The sequence below is a fragment of the Hemitrygon akajei genome, chromosome 7, assembly GCF_048418815.1.
Source record: "Hemitrygon akajei chromosome 7, sHemAka1.3, whole genome shotgun sequence".
NCBI classification, from domain to species: Eukaryota; Metazoa; Chordata; class Chondrichthyes; order Myliobatiformes; family Dasyatidae; genus Hemitrygon; species Hemitrygon akajei.
This window is the reverse complement of record NC_133130.1, coordinates 137,376,094-137,402,383: the sequence shown is the minus strand read 5'-3', so window position 1 is coordinate 137,402,383 and position 26,290 is coordinate 137,376,094. Positions and strand designations below refer to the sequence as shown.

The 26,290-nt window shown below is 43.8% G+C and overlaps 1 protein-coding gene across 1 annotated transcript in view; it reads right to left on the bottom strand.

The window, feature by feature from the left end:
- The window catches only part of LOC140730960 (uncharacterized), a 405,020-nt gene that overhangs the window by 366,316 nt on the left and 12,414 nt on the right, over nt 1-26,290 (bottom strand). The gene's annotated exons all lie outside the window — the stretch shown is intronic.

The following is a 26,290-nucleotide window of genomic DNA, read 5'->3' as shown; positions in this document are numbered from 1 at the left end:
AGGCCCCGATCCAGCGCAGACGCCATGCCACTCTGCCTCCGGCGTCTCCTCTCCCAGACTGCTGCAATAGGCACACCCTAGGCTTGGGGCCTAGTCCTCAAGATAACACAGCTCCCCCGCCCATCTGTATTTCCTCAAAACATTTTCTATTTAAGAATTTATTTATTTAAATCAATAACTCTCAACAACCCTGCACCAGAAGCACTTAAAGGAACATTTACACGTACATATATCATATGCCAAGAGGGTTGGGGAGGGTAATGAAGAGGACAAGGAATAGTTGGAATGCAAGTTTGTACAGGTCTGCATGACAATATAGTCTGCGTGGCCTGTACTGAGCTGTACATGTTCTATGCATCACCATGCATGGTTCTGACATGGAGCAGACTTGATGGGCCAAATGGCCTAATTCGCTCCTAATGCGGAGCGCAGATCTACCCCACATGCTCAATGTGTTCTGGAGATGGCGGAGGGAGACATCTGCACAGTAAGAAGCCCAGCAGGTCCTCACAGGAAGCTACAAGTGTGGGGCCTGGTGGCCAAAATAGTTTGAGCTCAAACACAGACAAGTTTGAGCAGATCTTGGTGCAAACGCACACTGTTGTTTTTGAAAGGAGGACTGCACATACTTGTCAGCATAGGCTTTTTGGACTCTGCTGTTAAGTTGTCTTTCCACCTTCTTTCATTGGATTTTAACCCTGAACCTCTCTGCGGAAGGTTTATTTCATTAACTTCCCGTACAGGCTAAGTGGACACACTGGACAGTCACAGACAAAACATTCCTTGACCGAGTCACAACCGACTGAAAGGATAAAAGAGCATCATGAGGGATAGGGGCTCTATCACTATTTACCTCACAGTCCAAGCTTTCCTAGACATTATTCTGCTCAGTGAAGGCTCAGATTATCTGAAAGGGAATCAACACATTTCACTTGCTGCAGGAATGCTCTGATGGTGAGTCCAGTGATTTGGGGGATGAGACAGCTCAAAGCGTTTATCTGGTCCCGGAGCGGGACAGAGCAAGTACTCACTGATAACACCAGACCAGCAGCTTTGGCTCGGTCTGCTTCAAACACTAACTTGGTCTGCTCGAACTGGCCATTCCAGTGTTTTAATGTCAAGTAGCTCAGATCTTCTGTGGTGGGGAAGGAGGGGCAGGACACAGAACCTGGACTGCTGATTAGTAGTGACTTGCCTGGGCGGTGAGAGACATAGGTGAAACCTGCTCTGCTTCCGATGTTAGTGGCAGTACTGACACCTTTCATGTAAGTGAACATTAATACATGGCTTCTTTTTCCTTCGCATTAACTCATTCCCAATGGCCTCTGTACAATATTAGAAGATTAAGAGGTGATTTAATTGAGATTTTTAGGATTCTGTCAGAGGTTTAAGGTAAATGAGCAGTGTGAGTTGGGGTCAGAGTGAGTACGGCAGACGAGGGGTCTCAACCATCATGTATGTGGTAACTTCTACTTCGAAAAAGGACCACTCGACAATTTCATGTCCAAAAGAACAACTTTATCAGGAACAGAAAATCAATATTCATATCCAGAGGCCTTCAGGTAACTCGTGCGGCATGGCAGACGAACTATATCAAATGCACACCGGGAGTAAAAAGAACGGAAGTGAAACCCCGCTGACCCCAGAACCAGCCTCGTTTTAAAAACAGCTTCCCAGTTAGTATTAACTTACTTTAAACAATGCTCACATTACAACAGTGTATACAGCTTCAGTGGAATTCTGTCTGACCGCAGTATTTCAGTGCTGTCCTTTGTCAAGACATCTTCACTGGAGTGAGTGTTGTCAAGCGTACAGCTGCTATCAGGGTTGGTACCATAGGCATGAGTGTCTTCATGAAAACTCTTGAGATTTGTACCTCTGGCACTTGGGCCCCAGAAGGTAGTAGTGCCTCGATCATCTAGAATCATCTATTTTTAAAGGAAACAGATACATCTGCTGAAGAGCCAAATGGATCAACGGAGGCCTGGCTCAGAAGAGGAGATGGTGCCTGGATTAGATCAGCCACGTTCACATTGAATAGTCGTGCCAGTTAGCTGGGCCGGATGGCCTACACCTGCATCTATTCTTTTGTGTACTTGCTGGCTGAGAAGTGTTTTCTCATGCTCTTAGCTTCTAAACAGTATTTTATAAATCCAACCTGCGCTCTCCTTTTACAACTGGATTACTTGGTTTCACTTAGCTGAAGCTAAAATCAGCCAAACAACCCAGAAACCGATATTGTTCTCCAAGATACAGCAAAACATTTCACAACACTGGAATCTTAATAACACAGTCCAGAACAGCAGCATGCTATCTTAAAAAGAAGGTGAATTTAAAATGTTTTCACTTCAGACCTTCCATGCATTGGAACAAGAATGCTGTAGAGATGAATTAGACTTCTACACCATGGAAGCAAGGTTTAATTTGCCCCTGGATTTGGCTCATATCCCTGAAGCCTTTCCTATCCGTGTACCTACCCAAACGTTTCTTAAATATTGCAGTTATACCTGCCTCTCCCACTTCCTTTGGTATCTGTGAGGGATTACAAAGCAGGCTTATTGAGTAAGCCTTAAACAAACCATCGCAAATAAATGGTTTTATTTCATGGAAGGCATGACAATCAGTTATTACTTTCGCTTTGTTTGCTTTCAATGGGAGAATAACTGACTATCAGCTGGCAACCCTGTCAGCATGCTGTTATTATACTCTGTCAAAAGCAGGACACTGGGTGATTAAGAAATTACAGGTGTAGTCCAGGTAGCTGTGAGAATCAGTGGGTTTATGAAAGATAGACAGTAGATAGACTGTTTCCAGAGATACAGAGAGATCGAGAAAGGAGAGGGAGGTGTCAGAAATGGACTAGGTCAATTTGAGGGTAGGGTGAAAACTCACTATGTTTGAGCAGCTGATAAAGGAAGATGGGGGGATGAACGTCACACAGGTGGTCATCAGTGCAAACAGTTTTCACTTAAAAAGTAACAGGCAAAGGTAAAGATGAATTCTCAATCTTTGGCATAAGTACTATTGTGAAATGAAGGAAGTCCCACCACAGTTGAAAAATTGGACGTCACTAACAAAGACATTCTGCAGCAGTTACAGTATTAACATGCTTAGGCATTTTGAGATAAAGAAAGAGGCACTGATGAGTCTCTTGAAGAGCATTAATGTGGGCAAGTCCCCAGCTTCTTTTGACAATCACCTCAGGTTACTGAAGGAGGCGAGAGAAGAGATTTCTTGAGGCCTTGACTAAGATCCTTGTGTGTAAGAACTACCTTGGTTGGTCCTCCCAAGGGCAACAACTCAAACTGGTCTGCATTAAATTCCACTTGCCATTCTTCAGCTGGACCAGATCTCAGTTCAAGCTTTGATAGTCTTCTTTGCTGTCCACTGCAGCCCCAATCTCGGTGTCATCCACAAATTTGCTGATCTGGTTACCCACATTATCACTCAGATTGTTTTCAGAATCAGATTTATTATCACCGGCATGTGTTGTGAAATTTGTTAACTTATCAGTAGCAGTTCAATGCATAATAACATAGAAAGAAAAAAAAAGAAATGTAAATCAATTACTGCATATGTATATTGAATAGATTAAAAATCAGCAAAAACAGAAATAATATATATTAAAAAGCGAGGTAGTGTTCATGGGTTCAATGTTCATTTAGGAATCAGATGGCAGAGGGGAAGAAGCTGTTCCTGAATTGCTGAGTGTGTGCCTTCAGGCTTCTGTACCTCCTACCTGATGGTAACAGTGAGAAAAGGGCATCCCCTGGGTGCTGGGGGTCCTTAATAATGGACGCTGCCTTTCTGAGACACCACTCCTTGAAGATGTCCTTACTTTGTAGGCTAGTACCCAAGAAGGAGCCAACTAAATTTAAGACCCTCTATAGCTTCTTTTGGTCTTGTGCAGTAGCCCCTCCATACCAGACAGTGATGCAGCCTGTCAGAACGCTCTTCACGGTACATCTATAGAAGTTTTTGAGTGTTTTTGTTGACATACCAAATCTCTTCAAAGTCCTAATGAACTATAGTTGTTGACTTGCCTTTATAGCCTCATCGATATGTTGGGACCAGATTAGGTCTTCAGAGATTGTTGATATAGATAACAAACAGCAACAGACAGACACAGGGCCGATCACCTATGGTAATTCACTCGTCATAGGTCTCCAGTCAGAGATGCCAACATCTACTACCACTCCCTGGGCTTCCCCCACAAAGCCAATGCCTATTCCAATTTATTACCTCGAGTGTCAAGCAAAAGAATCTACTTGACCAACCTACCATGAGGGACCACGTCAAGTGCCTTGCTAAAGTCCATGAAAACAACATCCACTGCCTTGTCTTCATCAGTTTTCCTGTTACTTCCTCAAAAAAAAACTGAGATTGGTTAGACATGACCTACCGCAAACATAGACATGCTGTCTATCCCTAATCAGTCCGTCTATCCAAATACTCATATATCCCGTCCCTTAGAATACCTCCCAATAACTTTCCCACTACTGATGTCAGGCTCACTGGTTTATTCTTAGAGCCTTTCTTAAAGAGTGGAACAGCATTGGCTATTCTCCAGTCCTCCTGTACCTCACCTGTCACCAAGGATAATTTCAACATCTCTGCTACGGCCCCCGAAATTTCTGCACTTGCCTCCCACAGCATCTGAGGGAGCACCTTATCAGGCCCTGGGGATCTGTCCACCCTAACTTGCCTCAAGGCAGCAAACACCTCCTCCTCTGTAACCTGTCTAGGGTCCATGACCTTGCTGCTGTTTTGCATCATATCTATAGACTCTGTGTCCATCGCCCAAGTAAATACAGATGTAAAAAAATCCATTTAAAGATCTCCCCCATCTCTTCTGGCTCCACTTATGGAATACCATTCTGGCCTTCCAGAGGACCAATTTTGTTCTTGGCAATCCTTTTTCTCTTAACATATCTGTAGAATCCCTTAGGAATCTCTTTCACATTGTCTGTTAGAGCAACCTTACGTATTCTTTTAGTCCTCCTGATTTCTTTCTTAAGTGTTTTCTTGCATTTCTTATACTCTTCAAGTACCTCGTTTGCTCCTACCTGCTATGCACCTCCCTTTTTTCCTTAATAGGACCTCAATATCTCTCATAAACCAAGGTTACCTAAACCTGTTAACCTTTACCTTTTATTCTGACAGGCATGTACAGCTTTGTACTCTCAAAATCTCACTTTTGAAGGCCTCCCACTTATCAAGTTCACCTTTGCCAGAAAGCAGTCTGTCCCCATCCACACTTGCCAGATCCTTTCTGATTCCATCAAAATTGGCCTTTCTACAATTTATAATCTCAACTCGAGGACCAGAGCTATCCTCTTCCACAGTTACTTTGAAACTAATAGCATTATGATCATGAGATGCAAAGTGTTCCCCAACACAACATTCTGCCACCTGTTCTGTCTCATTCCCTAATAGGAAATCCTATGGAAAAGAGAGGAGGTCTTGATGAGATAAATTATAGAGTTAGGTAGAAAGTTGAAAAACAGGATTCCTAAGGCAACAATCTCTGGATTGCTACCTCTGCCATGCACCAGAATAGGATAATTTGGCAGATGAACGTCTGACTGAGAAACTGGTGCAGGAGGCAGGGTTTCAGATTTATGGATCATTGGGATCTCTTCTGGGGAAGTTTTGACCTGGACAAGAGGGACAGTTACACTGAACCCTGGAGGGACCAATATCCTTGCAGGCAGGTTTGCTGGAGATGTCGGGGAGCATCTAAACTAATTTTGGCAGGCGTTATGGAAACTGGAGGACTAAAGATAATAATGTTGGTTTGCAAGCAGAGGTAGTGGATAGTGGGAATGTCAGGAAGGACAGTCAGATGATAGGGTAATATTCCATATGGTCGGCTGGGTTATGGTGTAAAGGGGGACAAAATTGAAATGGGTGACAAATGCAGGACTGAAGTTGTTACATTTCATCGCACACAATATACAAAATAAGGAAGATGAACTCATAGCACAGTTAGAGATTGGCAGGTATGATGTTGTGGGTATCACGGAGTCATGGCTGATAGATGATAGTAGTTGGGAGCTTAATACCCAAGGAAAGACAATTGATCAAAAGGACAGGCAGGTAGACAGAGTAGGAGGAGTGGCTCTGCTGGTAAAAAATGAAATCAAATCTTTAGGAAGAGGTGACACAGGATCAGAAGATGTAGAATCCATCTGGGTAAAGGTATGAAACTGCAAGAGTAAGACGACTCTGATGGGAGTTATTTACAGGCCTCCGAAGTGGCCAGAATGTAGTCTACAAATTACAGTGGGCAATAGAACAAACATGTCAAAGAGGAAATGTTACGTTAGTCATGTGGGATTTCAATATGTACTGTCAGTAGATCAGGAAAATCAGGTTGATGCTGGATCCCAAGAGAGAAAATTAGTGGAAAGCCTCCAAAATGGCTTTTTGGAGCAGCTTGTGGTAGAGCCCACAAGGGGATCAGCGATTCTGCATTGGGTGTTGTGTAGAACTGGATAAGATTAGGAAGCTTAATGCAAAGGAACCCTTAGGATACAGTGTTCATAATATGATAGAACTCACCCTGCAATTTGAGAAGGAAAAACAGAAGTCAGATGTATCAGTATTATGGTGGTGTAAAGGGAATTACAGAAGCATGAGGAAGAGGCTAGCCAAAGTTGATTGGAAGGGGACACCAGCAGGGATGATGGCAGAGTAGCAATGGCTGGAGTTTTGGGAGCAATTCGGAAGTTGCAGGATAAATAAATCACAAAGAAGAAGAAATATTCTAAAGAGAGGATGATGCAACCGTGGGTGACAAGGGAAGTCAAAGCCAGCATAAAAGCGAAAGAGAGGACATATAATAGAGCAAAAAATAGTGGGAAGTCAGAGGACTGGGAGATTTTTAAAAACCAACAGAAGAAAACTAAAAGGCATTAAGATGGAAAAAATGAAATATAAAGGTAAGCTAGCCAATAATAATAGAGGATACCAAACATTTTTTTTCCAGATATATAAAGAGTAAAGGGGAGGCCAGAGTAGATGATGGACTGCTGGAAAATGATACTGGAGAGATAGTAAAGGAGGACAGAGAAATGGCAGACTAACTGTATAAGAATTTTGCATCAGTGTTCACTGTGGAAGACACTAGTAGCTTGCCAAAGTTTGAGAGTATCAAGGGCAGAAGTGAGTGCAGTTGCCATTACTAGGGAGATGGCACTTAGGGTACTGAAAGGTCTGAAGGTAGATAATTCACCTGGACCTGATGGACCACACCCCAGGTTCTAAAAGAGGTAGCTGAAAAGATTCTGGAGGCATTAGTAATGACCTTTCAAGAATCAATACTTTCTGGCATGGCTCCAGTGGACTAGAAAATTGTAAATGTCACTCCATGCTTCAAGAAGAGAGGGAGGCAGAATAAAGGAAATTATATGCCATTTAGTCTCTCCTCAGTGGTTGGGAAGATATCATCTGTGGATTGATTGTTAAGGTACTTGGAGGCACATGACAATATAGACAGAAGTCAGCACGCTTTCCTAAGGGAAAATCTTGCCAGTCAAATCTATTGGAATTCTTTGAAGAAATAACAAGCAAGATAGACAAAGCAGAATCGGTGGATGTTGTGTACTTGGAATTTCAGAAGGCCTTTAAAAAGACGCTGAATACGATAAGAGCCCAGGGTATTACAGGACAGATACTAGCACGGATGGAGCATTGGTTGATTGGCAGGAGGCAAAGACTGGGAATAAAGGGATCCTTTTCGGATTGGCTGCCAGTAAGTAGTGGCATTCTACATGCCTCTGTATTGGAATCGCTTCTTTTTACATTGTATGTCAATGATTTGAATAATGAATTTGATGGTTTTGTGGACAATACAAAGACCGGTGGAGGTGCAGGTACTGTTGATGATGCAGAGAGGCTGCAGAAGGACTTGTACAGATTTGGAGAATGGGCAAAGATGTGGCGGTCAGGAAGTTTATGGTCATGCACTTTGATAGAAGGAATAAAAGCTTACAGTATTTCTAAAAGTGGAGAAAATTAAAAAATCTGAGGGTCAAAGGGACTTGTGAGTCCTCATTAGGAAGGCGAATACACCCTATCCTCGTTATATGCAGTCGACGCATAATGTGAAATCACATTATGTGAATAATTATTTAAATGGAGAAAATAAGGATGCATTCCAGAAGGCTTCCTAAATGTTTTATCTATAATTTACTCACATTTTCATACCAATACAACACAAAAGCATTACTACAGGGCAACATTCGTATTCTATTTAAACAATTTAAGGTAATATTCAATGTAATAAATCATAGAAAGTTAACATACTAGGGTGTACAGTACTCACCAACAGTGTGTTCACTCCGGGAGATGAGTGGTGATTGTGGTGTCGGGCAACTTTCCATGGATGAGGTGGATTATTGTGGTCGTCAGGATCATCAAGCACAGCAAGGGGTGAAGGAAGACCCACAGAACTCTTAGAACTGCCGGCAGCAGGAGATGACACCGGTTTGAAGAAAGTGCTAAGGGTTGTTTGCTTGGCAGCATTTTGCTTTTCAGCATAAACTTGCTTGTAGGGAAGGAGGGTTGATGGGAGGGAACGACTGAAATGCTGACTGCGTTCTAAACCTGGGTCCATGTCCATTGCTATTTGTGCCAAGTGTTCCGACTTCCACCATTGGTAACCTCCCGGGATTTTCAAAATCGTCTGTTGTTTGCAGCTGAGAGATAGTTCGCCGTAAAAAAAAATACGCCTTGAATGTGGATCACACCTTGGTCGAGTGGTTGAATCAGCGATGTTGTGTTAGGCAGCAGGAAATGCACTGTTATGTTAGGATGAATGCTGTACAAATGTTTAGGATGGGCTGGCGCGTTGTCAAGCAACAAAAGAACTTTAAAGACAAGGTTCTGTTCCCGGCAGTAGCGTCCCAGAGCTGTGTTACCTTCACCTGATGCCGCGCTGTTTATAATTTCCAACTTTTTTTTCAAGTGTTAAAGCGGTTCTCTGCCGCTCGGCTGATGGCCCAGGACATGACATCAGATGCTTAGGAGGCATAGTTAAATATTTCAAGCACAAAATCACTGTACCGTTGGTAAAACCGACAAAAGTTTAACAGCGCAAGATCGCACATCCACACCTTGCCAAAGCCAATGCGAGACTGGCGGGAGTGAGATTGTGAGGCATGTGCACGTGACTTGTATTGGCGGGAAAGCGGCGCTTCTCATCCCACCAATGAGACGGTGGGGCGTGCGCACGTGACTTGTATTGGTGGGAAAGCAGCGCTCCTCGCATAACTGCGAGTTTTGGACGCATATAAGGAGACGTTGGTAGAAATAGGCTCATCGCATAAGTGTGAAGACGCATATATTACGAGGATAGGGTGTACAGTGTTCATTTCAAGAGAACTAGAATATAAAAGCAAGGACGTACTGCTGAGGCTGAATAAGACACTGGTGAGGCCTCACTTGGGAGGATTGTGAGCAGTTTTGGGCCTTTTATTTAAGAAAGAATGTGCTGACACTGAGGAAGGTTTAGAGGAGGCTCACGAGAATGATTCCGGGAGTGAAAGGGTCATCATGTTAGCAGCGATTGAATGTTCTAAGCCTGGACGCGCTGGAACTAAGAAGAATGGGGCGGGCGGGGGGGGGGGGGGGAGCTCATTGAAACCTACCGAATGTTGAAAAGATAAAGTGGATGTCATCAAACTTTCTCCACGTGCATCTGCAGTACCCAAACCACAGCTCCCCAGATCCCCACTGAGTGATTCCCTCTTTCATTAAGATCAGGGCTGTAATTCTAAACTGATACCCTTTTGTCCCCATCTCCCTAATTATTTATCATTCTAGAACATCATGAAACTATTTAATGATCTAGAGCTCATTTAAAAGCAACCAAGATATGCTGAAGATTGATTGGAAATAAATGAAGGTACTTTCTAATCTCTAGCCTCCCAAAGGTACCACGCGATTCTAATGCATGCAGAACTCAGGAATGTACAAGCATGAAAGAAAAATAACAGGCAAACTAGGATCTCAGAAAATTTCGATATCAGACATGTAGACGAAGCTGGTATCAAAACACTGCAATGGAATCATTCCATCCTTTGCAAAGTTTATTTTTGGTACTCAAGTGTAGCAGAGAGACACACAGCTACCTCCCACACATCAGCCACACTCTCTTCATTTGTACCAGGTTAATGAAGTCCAATCGTCATGTCCAGCTGATTTTTTTTTTCAGGGAATTGAAGCCTGAGATGGGGCAGGAAGAAGAGGGGATAAAAAAGTGGGAAATATTTGCGATCTTCAAAACTCATAATCACACCAGTAAGTGATAAAAGATTAAATGTTACAATGCAATGGTTCTGGTACAGCACACAGGTCACAAGTTCAGATCGCAACATAGCTAGATGTCATTTCAATACATATTAGAATCTGGGGGCTGGCACCAAAGGGAAAATCCCAAGTGCACTGTGACAACTAGCAAAAGAGAGACCCTGCAGCCCTTAACTAGTTACTTAATTCTTCTGCATGTTATGTGACTGACTCAGTGGTCTCTGAAGAGCTGCAAAGAATGGCAGCCATCAAACCTTTGCAGTGAGCAGGGTGGAGTAACCAATGTTCTGAATACCTGGAGAATAAATTCTATGAGGACAAGTTTGGAACCTCCACTGTAGGGCATGTCACAAGGGATACAGTCAGTAAATTACTAAGTTTGCACAGAACTTGCTGGGCAATGCCTGTAACCTGACAGTGAATGGATTTCATTTCTCTGCATTGGCATCAGCAAGTTCAGGGTTTTCATCTGAGGGACGAAGTCAAACCTTCCAGGATATTTTTGTTGAAGGTCAGTGCCCAGTGGTGCAGCTAGTAGCCCGGATTGAATCCTGACCACTCATGCTGTCTACATGGAGTACACACATTCTCTCCGTGACCATGGCCACTTCCCATGGATGCTCCAGTTTCCTCCAGACGTGCAGATTGGTAAGTTAATCGGCCAATAGAAATTCTCTGCGCGTTTAGGGTAGAGTTTGGAGCCAGCCAGTTGATAGAAACAAGGGAAGAATTATACGTGGGATTAATGTAGCATCAGTATACAGGCAATGCCCGGGTTACAATGGGGTTCCATTCCTGAGAAATGTTTGTGACCTGAACTGTTCCCTGCCACAGAAACAGTATGTGGGAAAGGTTACAGAGACAGCTGTGGCGGGAGAATGAATATGCACAGGAAGAGATGTTGTTTTGTTGCAGTAGTACAGTGCAAGACATAAACAATTACTACAAGTTAGAAGACAGACAGGCAGAGTAAAAGAGGAACTATAGCCTGGGATTCAGAAGAATGAGAGGGGATCTTATAGAAACATTAAAATTTTTGAAAATGATAGATAAGATAGAAGTAGGAAAGTTGTTTCCATTGGTAGGTGAGACTAGAACTAGAGGACATTGCCTCAAGATTCAGGGGAGAACATTTAGGATGGAGATGAGGAGAAACTGTTTTTCCCAGAGAGTGCTGAATCTGTGGAATTCTCTGCCCAGGGAAGCAGTTGAGGCTTCTTCACTAAATATATTTAAGATACAGTCAGATAGATTTTTACATAGTAGGAGAATTCAGGGTTATGGGAAAAGGGAGGTAGATGGAGCTGAGTTTACGGACAGATCAGCCGTGATCTTATTGAATGGCGGGGCAGGCTCGATGGGCCGGATGGCCGACTCCTGCTCCTATTTCTTATGTTCTTTTGTAGGAGTAGTGAGGTTCATAGGCCATTCAGAAATCTAGTGGCAGATGGGATGAAATTGTTCCTAAAACATTGAGTGTGGGTCTTCAGACTCCTGTACCTACTCCTTGATAGTATTAATAAGAAGAGTGCATGCCCTGAACAATGAGGTCCTTAAGGTAAAGGAACCCTAAGGAGTAGGTGATCATAATATTATAGAATTCACTCTGCACATTGAGAGGGAGAAGCAAAAATCTGAGGTATCAGTATTACAGTGGAGTAAAGAGCACTACCAGAGGCATGAGCGTACAGTACAGCCAGTACTGCATAGATGCAACAGGAGCGTTCCCATGCAGGTCTGGTAAACAGCTTTAAAAGCCCAGTCTCTATAAAAGAGGTACCGCCCAGCGGAGTGGGTATCCTGGGAGCAGGCATTGTTGGAGTAGTCTGAATCACAGTAGTAAGGCTTCAGTGAGAAGGAATGGAGTCAAGTTAAGTAGGTGAGTTGGAACATAGATCATAGAAAACAGAAATCTACAGCACATTGCAGGTCCTTCGGCCCACAATGTTGTGCCAACCATGTAACCTACTCTAGAGACTGCCTAGAATTTCCCTACCACATGGACCTCTATTTTTCTACACTCCATGTACCTATCTAAGAGTCTCTTAAAAGGGCTACATTGTATCTGCCTCCATCACCATCATTGGCAGTGCACTCCACTCTCTGTGAGATAAAAAAATTACCCCTGACATCCCCTCTGTACCTACTACCAAGCACCTTAAAACAATGTAACTTCATGTTAGCCATTTCGGCCCTGGGAAAAAGCCTCTGGCTATCCACACGATCAATGCCTCTCATCATCTGCCACTGAGTCTGGCCCTGTGGCTCAGGAAGTCAGGAAACTGCAGAGGATGGCAGCAATAATGGGGTCTCCATAGTTAGGGGGACATTTAGGAGATCCTGTGGATGTAAAAAGGAAACGTGGATGGCAGTTTGTCTTTCAGGTGCCGGGGTCTGCAATGCTTCTGAACACCTCCTCAATATCTTGAGAAGGGAGGGTGAGCAGCCAGAAGTCATGGTACATATTGGTACCAACGACATAGGTAGAAAAGGGGAGGAGGTCCTGAAAACAGAATACAGGGAGTTAGGAAAGAAGCTGGGAAGCAGGACCTCAAGGCCAGTAATCTTGGGATTTCTGCCTGTGCCACGCGATAGAAAGGATAGGAATAGAATGAGGTGGTGGATAAATGCGTGGCTGAAGAATTGGAGCGGGGGGGCCGGGATTCAGATTTCTGGATCATTGGGACCTCTTCTGGGGCAGGTGTGACCTGTACAAAAGGGATGGGTTGCATATGAATCTGAGGGGGACCAATATCCTTGTGGGCAGATTTGCTAAAGCTGTTGGGAGTGGTTTAAACTAATATGGCGGGGGGGGGGGTGAGAACCAATATGATAGAGCTGAGAATGAGGCAACAGATTTACAAGAAGATAATGGGTGTAATATGAATGGTAAAGAAGGACAAGTCAATGATTGGGTACAATTGAAGACAGAGCAAAAAGTTAATTTGTACCACAGAAATAAATTTATAAGGGAAAAGTTTGCAGGACTGAAGAAGCTGTACTTAAATGCACGTAGTATTTGGAATAAGCTGGACGCAGTCCTGATGCAACTAAGGATTGGTCAGTTTGACGTTGTGGACATTACTGAGTTGTGGCTGAAAGAAGGTCATTGTTGGGAGTTTAACATCAAAGGATATACTTTGTATCGAAAGGACAGGCAGGAAGGCATAGGCAGTGCTGTGGCTCTGTTGGTAAGAGATGGAATTACATCTTTAGAAAGAGGAGATATAGGGTCAGAAAATGTTGAATCTTTGTGGGTGGAGTTACGAAACTGCAAGGGTAAAAAAAAAATCATGGGAATCATATATAGGCCTCCAAATAGTAGCCAAGATGTGGGGTTGAGATTGTAAAGGGAGCTGGAAAGGGCACGTAATAAGGGTAAAGTCACAATTGTAATGGGGGAACTTCAATATGCAAGAGGATTGGGAAAATCAGGTTGGTGTCAGATCTCAAGAGAGGGAATTTGATGAATACCTGTGAGATGGCTCATTAGAGCAGCTTGTGCTTGACCCTACTGGGGGGAAGTCTATCTTAGACTGAGTGTTGCGTAATAACCCAGACTTTATTAGTCAGCTTAATGTAAAAGAATGCTTAGGAGGCAGTGATGATAATATGATTGAATTTATACTGCAATTTGAGAGGGAGAAGCAGAAGTCACATGTATTGCAATGGAATAAAGGAAATTACAGAGGCACGAGAGAGGATCTTGCCCAGGTGGATTGGAGTGGGATACTAATGAGGATGATGGCAGAGCAGCTGAAGTTTCTGGGAATAGTTCACAAGGCAGGATAGAAATGTCCCACAGAAGAAGTTGTTCTCAAATGACAGGGCTAGGCAACCGTGGCTGACAAGGGAAGTTAAGGACTGCGTAAGAGCCAAGGAAAGGGGATATACTGTAAGGTAGTAAAAGTAAGTGGGAAGTTGGATAATTGGAAAGCTGTTAAAATCCAATAAAAGGTACCAAAAAAGCTATAAGAAAGAAAAAGATGAAATACAAATTAACCAATAATATAAAACAGGATATTAAAAGATTTTTTAAAAGTTATATAAGTAATAAAAGGGAGGTGAGAGTTGATATTGTACCACTGGAAAATGAAGCTAGTGAGGTAGTAATGGGGGACAAAGAAATGGCGGATGAACTTAATGGGTACTTTGCATCAATCTTCACTGTGGAAGACACTAGCAACGTGCCAGACGTCCATGAGTGTCAGGGAGCAGGAGTGAGTGCCATTGCTATTATAAAGGATAAATGCTAGGTAAGCTGGAGGGTCTTAAGGTGGATAAGTCACCTGGGCCAGATGGACTACATCCCAGAGTCCTGAGAGAGGCTGCTGCAGAAATAATGGGTGCATTGGTCATGATCTTTCAAGAATCACTTGACTCTGGCGTGGTCCTGGAGGACTGGAAGATTGCAAATGTCACTCCACTCTTTAAGAAGGGAGGAAGACAAAAGAGAGGGAAATTATAGACCAGTTTAGGCCAGTTGGTTGGTAAAGTGTTGGAGTCTATTGTTAAGGATGAGGTTTTGGGGTACTTGGAGACTAATGATAAAATAAGTCAAAGTTTCTGTAAAGGGAAATCTTGTCTAACAAATCTGTTAGGATTCTCCAAGGAAGTAAAAAGTAGGCTGGTCAAAGGAGAGGCAGTGGATGTCATTTACTTAGATTTTCGGAAGGCACTTGATAAGGTGCCTCACATGAGGCTGCTTAACAAGATAAATCCTATGGTGGTACAGGAAAGATACTGGCATGGATAGAGGAATGGCTGACAGGCAGGAGGCAGCAAGTGGGAATAAAGGGGGCCTTTTCTGGTAGGATGCCAGTGACTAGTGGTGTTCCTCAGGGGTCAGTATTGGAACCGCTACTTTTCATATTGTTTGTCAATGATTTAAATATGGAACTGATGACTTTGTGGCAAAGTTGGCAGATAATACGAAAATTGGTGGAGGGGTAGGTAGTGCTGAGGAAGCAATGCGATTGCAGCACGACTTAGACAAATTGGAAGAATGGGCAAACAGGAGGCAGTGTTGGGTAATGTATGATAGTGCATTTTGGTAAAAGGAACAATAATGCAGACTATTACCTAAATGGGGAGAAAATTCAAACATCAGTGGAGCAGAGGGAGTTAGCAGCAGAACTCCCAGAAGATGAATTCACAGATTGAGTCTGTGGTAAAGAAGCCAAATTCAATGCTGACATTTACTTTAAGGGGAATAGAATATAAAAACAAGGAGATAATGCTGAAGCTTTATTACATACTAGTCAGGCCGCACTTGGAGTATTGTCAGGAGTTATGGGCCCCATATCTCAGAAAGGATGTATTGTCATTAGAGAGAATCCAGAGGAGGTTCACAAGGATGATTCCAGGAATGAAGGGGTTAATATATGAGGAGCCTTTGGGCCTCTTCTCCCTGGAATTTAAAAGAATACGTGGGAATCTTATTGAAACCTACCGAATGTTGAAAGGACTAAACAAGGTGGAATTGGAGAGGATGTTTCCGACGGTGGAGGTTTCCAGAACTAAGGGGCACAGCCTCGAAATTGAGGGGTGACCCTCGTTTCAAACAGAGGTAAAGAGGAAATTTTTTTAGCCAGAGAGTAGTAAATCTGTGAAATGCTCTGCCACAGACTGCAGCGAAGGCCAGATCTGTATGGGAAGCAATAGGCAGGTGAGAAGAGGTTAGAATGAAGAATGGGGGGGGGGTAGGGATTTTTTTTTTTACAGGAAGGAGAAATCGATACTCATGGCATCAGGTTGGAGGCTACCCAGACGGAATATAGGGTGTTGCTCCTCCACCCTGAGGGTGGCCTCATCTTGGCACAGGAGGAGACCATAGACTGACACATTGGAACGGGAATTGGAATTAAAATGTTTGGCCTCTGGGAAGTTCCACTTATGGCGGATAGAGCAGAGGTAGGTTCTCAATGAAATAATCCCCCAATTAACGATAGGTCTCACCAATGTAGAGGAGACAGCATCAGGAGCACTGGATAACAGAGGTGACCGCAGCAAATGGGGAATAACGAGTTGGCATTTTGGGCCAAGATCTTTCATCAGGGCTAGAAAGTAAGAAGGAAGAAGTCATAATAAAAAGGTGGCGAGAGGGGAAGGAATAAAGCTAGAGGGTGATTGTGAAGCCAGCTGAGGGCAGGAAGGTGGATGGGGGAGGGGTGATGAAGCGAGAAGCTAGGAGGTGATAGATGGAAAAAGTAAATGGCTGAAGAAGAAGGAATCTGATAGGAGAAGAGAGTGGACCATGGGAGAAATTGAAGGAGGAGGGGCACCAGTAAGAGGTGATAGGCAGGTGAGGAGAAGCATTCTAAAGGGAGGATGAAGCAACCGTGGCTAATAAGGGAAGTCAAAAATAAGTGCGTAGCTACAGCATTGGAAAGCTGAAATATGAAGGTAAGATAGCCAATAATATTTTTAAAAAGGTACCAAAATGTTTGTCAGATATATAAAGAGTAAAAGAGAGACAAGAGTGGATATCAGACTGCTGGAAAATAACACGAGAGGTAGTAATGGGGAACAAAGAAATACAGATGCACTGAATAAGTACTTCACATCAATTTTTATTGTGGAAGACACCAGAAACATGCCAGAAATTTGAGAATATTGTGGGGGAAAACTGAGTGTAGTCACTATTAATAAGGAGATAATGAGAAGGAGCTTGGGAAACCTAGATGTCTGAAGATAGATAAGTCACCTGAACCAGCTGGATGTCATCTGAGGGCTCTGAAAGAGGTAGCTGAAGAGATTGTGGAGACATTAGTAGTGATCTTTCAAAAAGCACTAGATTCTGTAAAATCATGAATGTTACTCCACTCTTTAAGAAAGGAGAGCAGCAAAAGACAGGGAATTATAGGTCAGTTAGCATGACTTCAATGTTTGGCAATATGTTAGAGTCCATTATCAAAGGTAAGGATTCCGGATACTTGGAGGCATACCATAAAGGAGGCTGAAATCAGGATGGTTTTCTCAAGGAGAAATCTTTCCTGGCAAATCTGTAGAAATTCTTTGAGGAAATAACATGTAGAATAGACAAAGGTGAGCCACTGGACATTGCTTACTTGGATTTTCAGAAGGCCTTTTACAAGGTGTCGCACACGAGGCTGCAAAACAAGAGAAATGCCCATGGTACTTCAGGAGCAGCCTTGATGGAACTGGGAGTCTCAATGGACAAGGTCGGCTGTAAGAAATCGCCTTGAAGGAGCTAGGAGTCTCAATGAACCGGAGGATGGATGGGCAGTCAGGAGTCGCCTTGGTGGATCTAGGAGTCTCAATGGACAAGGTGGGTTGTCAGAACTTACTTCTATGCTGTGGAATTCTGACTCACTCATGACCAACCTCCCACATTCTAGAGTTCACATACACAGTCACTCCCTAAACTCCTCCGCCCATATCCTAGATCGTACCTGCGCAACCATCAGCCCTGGATAAGCTGAGCTACACTGGTTCCTGGGGAGCCAACTCCTCCAATTATTTTCAAGCCACCCGCCCCTTGGTCTCACCCCTCCTCATCTCTGCAGTCCCATTCATTTCTACAGCTATCACACTTCCTGAACATCTCCAGCCTCCTCCACAGCTGGCCTTGTCTACAATTTCCTTCGCTACCTCTTCCTTTAAGCCTACTTCTTTAAAACAGTTTTTTATTTATTCCTTAAATTAAATTCAACATGGATAGCATCATTCAACCTTGAGAGAAATAAGGCTGATGGTGTGACCAGAAGCAAATAGCAACTTTGGATGAAGAGTCAGTAATTCGGGTCAGAACACTGCTTTGGGACTGAGGGTAGAGGGGAGACAGTCAGTCTAAGTGTGAGGGGGGGTGGAATTCTGTCAAGAATTGGCAGGCCCTAGGGGCAACCAGATGAGGAGAGGCAATGGAGGGGGGAAGAATCAGCACCAACCCATTAAATCTTCATCATTCCAGATGAAGCTACTGGGGTGTCGTGTCAAATTTAGTTGGAAAGCTTGCTTGTTGCAGAGGAGCAGAGAGAGTCAGCAGGAGATGTGATTCAAAACAACAAAAGGTTTTCTACTCAGTATCGATGGTTGGTCATGGAAACTGGTCAGTTAGCAGAGGCTATGCATTTGAAGGTGTCAAACTAGATGGGAAATTATCCTCACAAGAGCTTGTTAAAGATCTGGAAGGCAACACTTGAAAAGCTGGTGGTTTGAGACTCCACAGAAATCTCAAATGATATCCTAAGGGATTAACTGTGACACTTGGGGAAACACTAAGTAGCAGCACCGCAGGGGAAACATTGAGTGAAACACTGAGCTGTGGCACTAAAGGGGAAACATTGAGCTGTGACACTAAAGGGGAAACATTGGGCTGGGACACTAAAGGGGGAACATTGAGTGAAATGCTGAGCTGGGACACTAAAGGGGAAACATTAGGCTGGAACACTAAAGGGGAAACATTGGGCTGGGACACTAAAGGGGGAAAATTGAGCTGTGACACTAAAGGGCGAACATTGAGCTATGACACTAAAGGGGAAACATTGAGTGAAATGCTGAGCTGTGACACTAAAGGGGGAACATTGAGTGAAATGCTGAGCTGGGACACTAAAGGGGAAACATTGGGCTGGAACACTAAAGGGGAAACATTGGGCTGGGACACTAAAGGGGGAACATTGAGCTGGGACACTAAAGGGGAAACATTGGGCTGGGACACTAAAGGGGGAACATTGAGCTATGACACTAAAGGGGGAACATTGGGCTGGGACACTAAAGGGGGAACATTGGGCTGGGACACTAAAGGGGGAACATTGAGCTATGACACTAAAGGAGGAACATTGGGCTGTGGCACTAAAGGGGGAACATTGGGCTGGAACACTAAAGGGGGAACATTGGGCTGGAACACTAAAGGGAGAACATTGGGCTGGGACACTAAAGGGGGAACATTGAGCTGTGGCACTAAAGGGGGAACATTGGGCTGGGACACTAAAGGGGAAACATTGGGCTGGAACACTAAAGGGGAAACATTGGGCTGGGACACTAAAGGGGGAACATTGAGCTATGACACTAAAGGGGAAACATTGGGCTGGGACACTAAAGGGGGAAACATTGAGCTGGGACACTAAAGGGAGAACATTGAGCTGGAACACTAAAGGGGAAACATTGGGCTGGGACACTAAAGGGGAAACATTGGGCTGGAACACTAAAGGGGAAACATTGGGCTGGGACACTAAAGGGAGAACATTGGGCTGGAACACTAAAGGGAGAACATTGAGCTGGGACACTAAAGGGGAAACATTGGGCTGGAACACTAAAGGGGAAACATTGGGCTGGGACACTAAAGGGAGAACATTGAGCTGGGACACTAAAGGGAGAACATTGAGCTGGGACACTAAAGGGGAAACATTGGGCTGGGACACTAAATGGGAAACAATGGGCTGGGAAACTAAATGGGAAACAATGGGCTGGGACACTAAAGGGGGAACACTGAACTGGGACACTAAAGGGGAAACATTGAGCTGTGACACTAAAGGGGAAATACTGAATAATGGCAGTAAAGGGGGCAGTTTCTATCCCAGTGTTATAAAATTATTGAACAGAATACCTAGGGCAATAAATTTGACTCTTAACTTCACAATCTAATTCATTATGATCTTGTTTACTTGTACTACACTCTCTCTGAGCTGTAACACTTTATTCTACATCGTTTTTGTTTGTTTTACCTTATTCTACCTCAATACACTGTGTAATGATCTGATCTGCATAAACAGTAGGCAATCAGTCTTTTCACTGTATCTCAGTACATGTGGGAATAATAAACCAATTCCATTTCCATAGATTTCCTCGGTGCTGTAGGTTCTACAATAATGTTCAGAAAAAGAAAGCAATGTCAACATTAAATGGCATGATGTAGTTCACAGCATTTATCAGGACAGTTGAAGGTTTATGGCAAGTAGCATTTCCTGCCATTTTGCTAGTTGTGGTAGAACATCTGGGGGTACATAAAATTGGTGCCAGATACTACCATGTGCTTGTAATATCATGGGTGGACAATCTATGGCTTATTCATCGAGTGTACAGACTTACCTCTCATCAGTCCACTGTACTTGTTCACTTAACAGAGCTGTTAGAAAGCATGCTTCAGAATCGCTGGTTCTATGTTGAACAAGGTGGGAAGCACAGCAGGTGCCTTATTCAGAAGAATGGTCTTCCTCGGGAAAGTGTGCTTGCACCGCTGCTGTACAACATCTACACAAATGACCAACCTATAGATGATGTCACACGCCATTTTATATATGCCAATGACTTAGGCATCACTGCCCAAAGCACTGATTTTAACACCGTGGACAAAACACTTTCTGAGGCCTTGGAGGGACTAACATCCTACAATGAAGAAAACCACCTCTGCACAAACCCATCAAAGACGCAAGTTTGTGCATCCCGCCTCAAGAACTGTGAAGCCAAACGACAGCTTTAAGTGACCTGGTGTGGAGCCACACTGACGCATTGTGAGCACCCTGTCTACTTAGGAGTCACCCTTGACGGATGCCTCACTTTCAAGAACCACATCAATAAGACAAAGGCAAAAGTGAGCGGACCAAACAACATCCTGAATAAGCTCACTAACACAAAATGGGGAGCAAGCTGGAAAACATTGCGAGCCAGTGCACTCGCTCTTTGCTGTTCCACTGCCGGATACGCCTGCCCTGCATGGGAAAGATCTACTCATGCTAAGAAGATGGATGCCATTCTGAATGCAAGCTGCTGACTTATCACAGGTTGTTTAAAATCAACAAACACCAACAGCCCATCTATCCTGGTGGGTATCACTTCCCCTGATACAAGAAGAACAGTAGCCACCGAGAAAGAACGACTCCGTCAAAAATCAGATGAGAGGCACCCTCTACGTGGTCATACACCTACACCCAGCCGCCTAAAGTCAAGGACGAGCTTCATGAACAGTGTTGTTCCATTACAATCAACCCCATCTGAAGCCCGCATTGCCTTGTGGAAAGACCGGCTCACCAGTCTCAAACAACCCCCAATGATGGAAGTTCCACCGGATGAAAGCCTTCCCCCAGGAACTAATTGCAACTGGGCAACCTGGAAGTGCCTTAACAGACTTGGGACTGGTGTAGGTCGTTCAAAGGTGTCACTAAGCAAATGGGGATATACAACCAGCCCGACAACTTGTGAATGTGGACCTGAGCCACAAACTATGCAACATCTCCAGCAGTGCCCATCACTAGAGGAACCCTGCACTGTTGCAGATCTTGCTGAATTCAATAACAAGGGGCAAAAATGTCTCCAGTTCTGGCTGGGCCATGTATAGACTGTCCGTGGGCACGATAAGAATTGTCATTCAGAAAGTGACCCAATTGAAAACATTGGCATGGGCATACAAGGAAAACATTACATTTAGTTCTTGATCCGTAATAAGTGAGAACCATTGTGGAGAGACTGTGAAACAGCTGAATATGTGGAACCTCTGTTCAATTCAAACTTCCACTGAGACTATAATGTGTGTGCTGGAGCAGCCATGTGTCAGAACTTTATAACTCACAGGGGATCGTTTTTAAACCCTTTACTACCCGAGGGAGTGTGCTTTATAATATGCATGAAGTACAAGGATACAGGGTCAGGAATTGATGCAGGGGATAACAGATACATGTGCCACACTGCTTGAGAACGGCTGTTTTCATGCTGATTTAGTTGGCATCAGCCAGGATGGTGTCGAGGCATAACGTTTAGCCTCAGTATTTTGAGACAAAGGAATAGGGAGTCAGAAAAGTCAGACTGGCTTCCCACTCCTATTGGGACGGGTGTGAATATCAAGGGCATCAAGATTGTATTAGCCGTGTTGGGGTTTCACTCGGTAGCCAGTTTACCCTCTAGGCTACCCCACATGGTAAATAACACAGCCAATCTGTGACCTAACCCATGCAAAAAACTAAATATGCTGTCACTGTAGCCCATGTACAGGGAGATTTCAGCAGAGACTGAAGAATGGAATCAGCGACAGCTGTTCACGACTTATTATTTAAGGTCGACTGCAGCATTTAATGTGGCTATCAGTTATTCCCGGATAGACTTGGAGGTAAAGTGCTTTGGTAGCAATGTGAGCACAGTCCTCACTTTCTCACTTCCTACTTGCTGGCAGCTTGTACCTAGGTTCCTGGAATTAAATTGGTCACTAGATACATCAACTAAAGTTGCACACGCTGCCAGGTCTACATGTTCACTCTTCCTACACCAGGAAAAGCAATCCCGATTATGAAAAAGATTTTGTCAGCGACAGTTTGATCGATTCAAAGATCAAGACCACTACAGTAAAACTGAAAACCTCCCTGCACATTCAGAACACACATCTAGTCTCCCCCTTCATCCATCTATCTTACAACTTGATTAGAAGCCAATTCTTAGAGGATGTTATGTTGACTTTTATCTGTTCAAGGTTACAATCCGTAAGGGTTTGTGGGTTTGTGGCTTTGTGGTTTGTTGGCTAGGTTCTACCATGAGAGTTGTGTCCTAGCCGTCTGCGTCAAAGTCGACATGTTAGCCAGTAAGCGAATCAGGGCAGTATGATATGGACAGCAGCAGACTCCCCCTCTCCATGCAGCCTGGGCATCCAAAGGGATGGCAGAGAACAGTACTGTTTGGCACCTGTGGCATCACAGGAGATTCCATTCAGCGTTGAACTCAACAGAGGCACTCCAGCTCCAGACTTTCCCTCGGAGTTTACTCCCGAAGCCTTCCCCATCAGTGGGTACAGCCACGAGGTAGCAGAAGTCTGAGATCAGAGTTTTCCTTCTCTTAGGTGAGCTGCCAGCCATGGCTGACAAGCCTTGTCTGCACAGAGCGACTGGTTTTAAGGCACCATTAACCTGCCTCTGCCCCTTCTCCTGTCAGTAGAAACGGTTCCACTGGGCGTATTGCTCATGTGGTTCCATTGTTTAAAAAGGGTTCTAAGAGTAAACCTAGCAATTATAGGCCTGTAAGTTTGACATCAGTGGTGGGTAAATTAATGGAAAGTTTTCTTAGAGATGGTATATATAATTATCTGGATAGACAGGGTCTGATTAGGAACAGTCAATATGGATTTGTGCGTGGAAGGTCATGTTTGACAAATCTTATTGAATTTTTTGAAGAGGTTACGAGGAAAGTTGATGAGGGTAAATCAGTGGATGTTGTCTATATGGACTTCAGTAAGGCCTTTGACAAGGTTCTGCATGGAAGGTTAGTTAGGAAGGTTCAATTGTTAGGTATTAATATTGAAGTAGCAAAATGGATTCAACAGTAGCTGGATAGGAGATGCCAGAGAGTAGTGGTGGATAACTGTTTGTCAGGTTGGAGGCCGGTGACTAGTGGTGTGCCTCAGGGATCTGTACTGGGTCCAGTGTTGTTTGCCATATACATTAATGATCTGGATGATGGGGTGGTAAATTGGATTAGTAAGTATGCAAATGATACTAAGGTAGGTGGCGTTGTGGATAATGAAGTAGGTTTTCAAAGTTTGCAGAGAGATTTAGGCCAGACAGAAGAGTGGGCTGAATGATGGCAGATGGAGTTTAATGCTGATAAGTGTGAGGTGCTACATTTTGGTAGGACTAATCAAAATAGGACATACATGGTAAATGGTAGGGCATTGAAGAATGCAGTAGAACTGAGTGATCTAGGAATAATGGTGCATAGTTCCCTGAAGGTGGAATCTCATGCGGATAGGGTGGTGAAGAAAGTTTTTGGTATGCTGGCCTTTATAAATCAGAGCATTGAGTATAGGAGTTGGGACATAATGTTAAAATTGTACAAGGCATTGGTAAGGCCGAATTTGGAGTATTGTGTACAGTTCTGGTCACCAAATTATAGGAAAGATGTCAACAAAATAGAGAGAGTACAGAGAAGATTTACTAGAATGTTACCTGGGTTTCAGCACCTAAGGTACAGGGAAAGGTTGAACAAGTTAAGTCTTTATTCTTTGGAGCGTGGAAGGTTGAGGGGGGACTTGATAGAGGTATTTAAAATAATGAGGGGGATAGATAGAGTTGACGTGGATAGGCTTTTTCCATTGAGAGTAGGGGAGATTCAAACAAGAGGACATGAATTGAGAGTTAGGGGTAACATGAGGGAGAATTTTTTTACTCAGAGAGTGGTAGCTATGTGGAACGAGCTTTCAGTAGAAGTGGTAGAGGCAGGTTTTGTATTGTCATTTAAAGTAAAATTGGATAGGTATGTGGACAGGAAAGGAATGGAGGGTTATGGGCTGAGTGTGGGCCAGTGGGACTAGGTGAGAGTAAGCGTTCAGCATGGACTAGAAGGGCCAAGATGGTCTGTTACTGTGCTGTAATTGTTATATGGTTATATGGTACACCCTCCAATCCAGGCAACATCTTTGTAAATCTCCTCTGCACTCTCTCTATAATATCCACAGTCAATATAGCATAGAAATACAATTGTACCAGTGTGAATTAATCAGTCTGATGGCCTGGTGGAAGAAGCTGTCCTGGAGCCTGTTGGTTCTGGCTTTTATGCTGCGGTATCATCTTCCGGATGGTAGCAGCTGGAACAGTTTGTGGTTGGGGTGACTCGGGTCCCCAATGATCCTTCGGGCCCTTTTTATGCACCCATCACTGTAAGTGTCCTGAATAATGGGAAGTTAGGAATATAGGAGGTATGATTAACATGTTCAAGAATGACACAAAAGTTGGTGTTGTAGATTACGAGGTTGGTCGTTGTAGCTGAGAGCAGGATATAGATGGAAATTTGGGCACAATCTTCACGGATATAATTCTGAGGCTATACATTTTGGAAAGTCAAGCAGGGGTAGGATTTACACAGTAAATGGTAGGAGAAAAGGAATGCTGATGAGAAGAGGGACCTTTATTTATGGGAAGCAGCGGTTAGGCTGGGCTTGCTAACTCTGGACCTAAGGAGGCTGAGGGGTAATCTGATGGAGGTACAAAAATTATGACAAGGTAGCACAAGGTAGATATTCAGAAACACTTTTTTCCTATTGTAAGGATATCAAAAGTAAGAGGGGGAGATTATCAAAGGGGATCTAAGGTGTAAGTTTTATCTCCCCGACATCCCCCTCCCAGCAGAGAGAAGCTGATGCCTGGAACTCACTGCCAGAGGAGGTGGAATTGGTTATTGTAGAATCGGTTACGACTACTACATTTAAGAAGCATTTCAACAGGCAAGACATAGAATGCTTCAAATGCAACTAATATGGACGGGCAAAAGATATTGTCATGGATATGGTGCAAAAGGGCCTGTGTCTACACTCAGTGGTACACGAATATTTCTTATTTGTGAGCTAATTCAGTGGGTTCAGGAGAAACAAAATGGGCTTTCACTGTGCTGCAGCAACAAGATTAACATACTCGTCGCAGTGCAGGCAACTGTGCCCAAGCACAAAACCAACCTCATTTCCTTCCAAATAATAAATCTTCCATCCAGGTTTAGCAGTGAGGACACATAAGGTGCAGTTTGGGGTGAGTTACTCGGGTCCCACCAGCCTTTAGAGTTGCCTGGTGTGATCTGCCCTTGTCTGTCCAACCTGCAGTGCCCCACAGGTCCTCTCATTTGTCCCCTCCCACTGGAGGCAACAGGCAGCTGAACAAACCCACAGGAGTGTGAAGGAAATGAACACTTCATGTCTCCACAAAATGCCTTATAATACTCCTCAGCAAACTGCTCATTTAATTAAATCCAACAACTCCGACCGTGCCAGTAATTGATCCTCAGTTCCTCGGTTTGACCTCACACCTCATAATTCTTCGAAGAAAACGGGCAAAAGTGCCTGCACTTTACTTCCCACCTCTAGGCAAAATGCAGGAGACTGTCCGTTATGGGTCTGCAGTTAGGATAGGAATGACAGGACCAAATTCCTCACATTACAAGTTCCAATCAGGCAACACAATGACTGCACTCAATGCTCCAAATATGGAAGCTAAAATCTTGTTTATATCAGTCCGGTCTTCGAGTTATTCATGAATGAATCTCCACATTCATC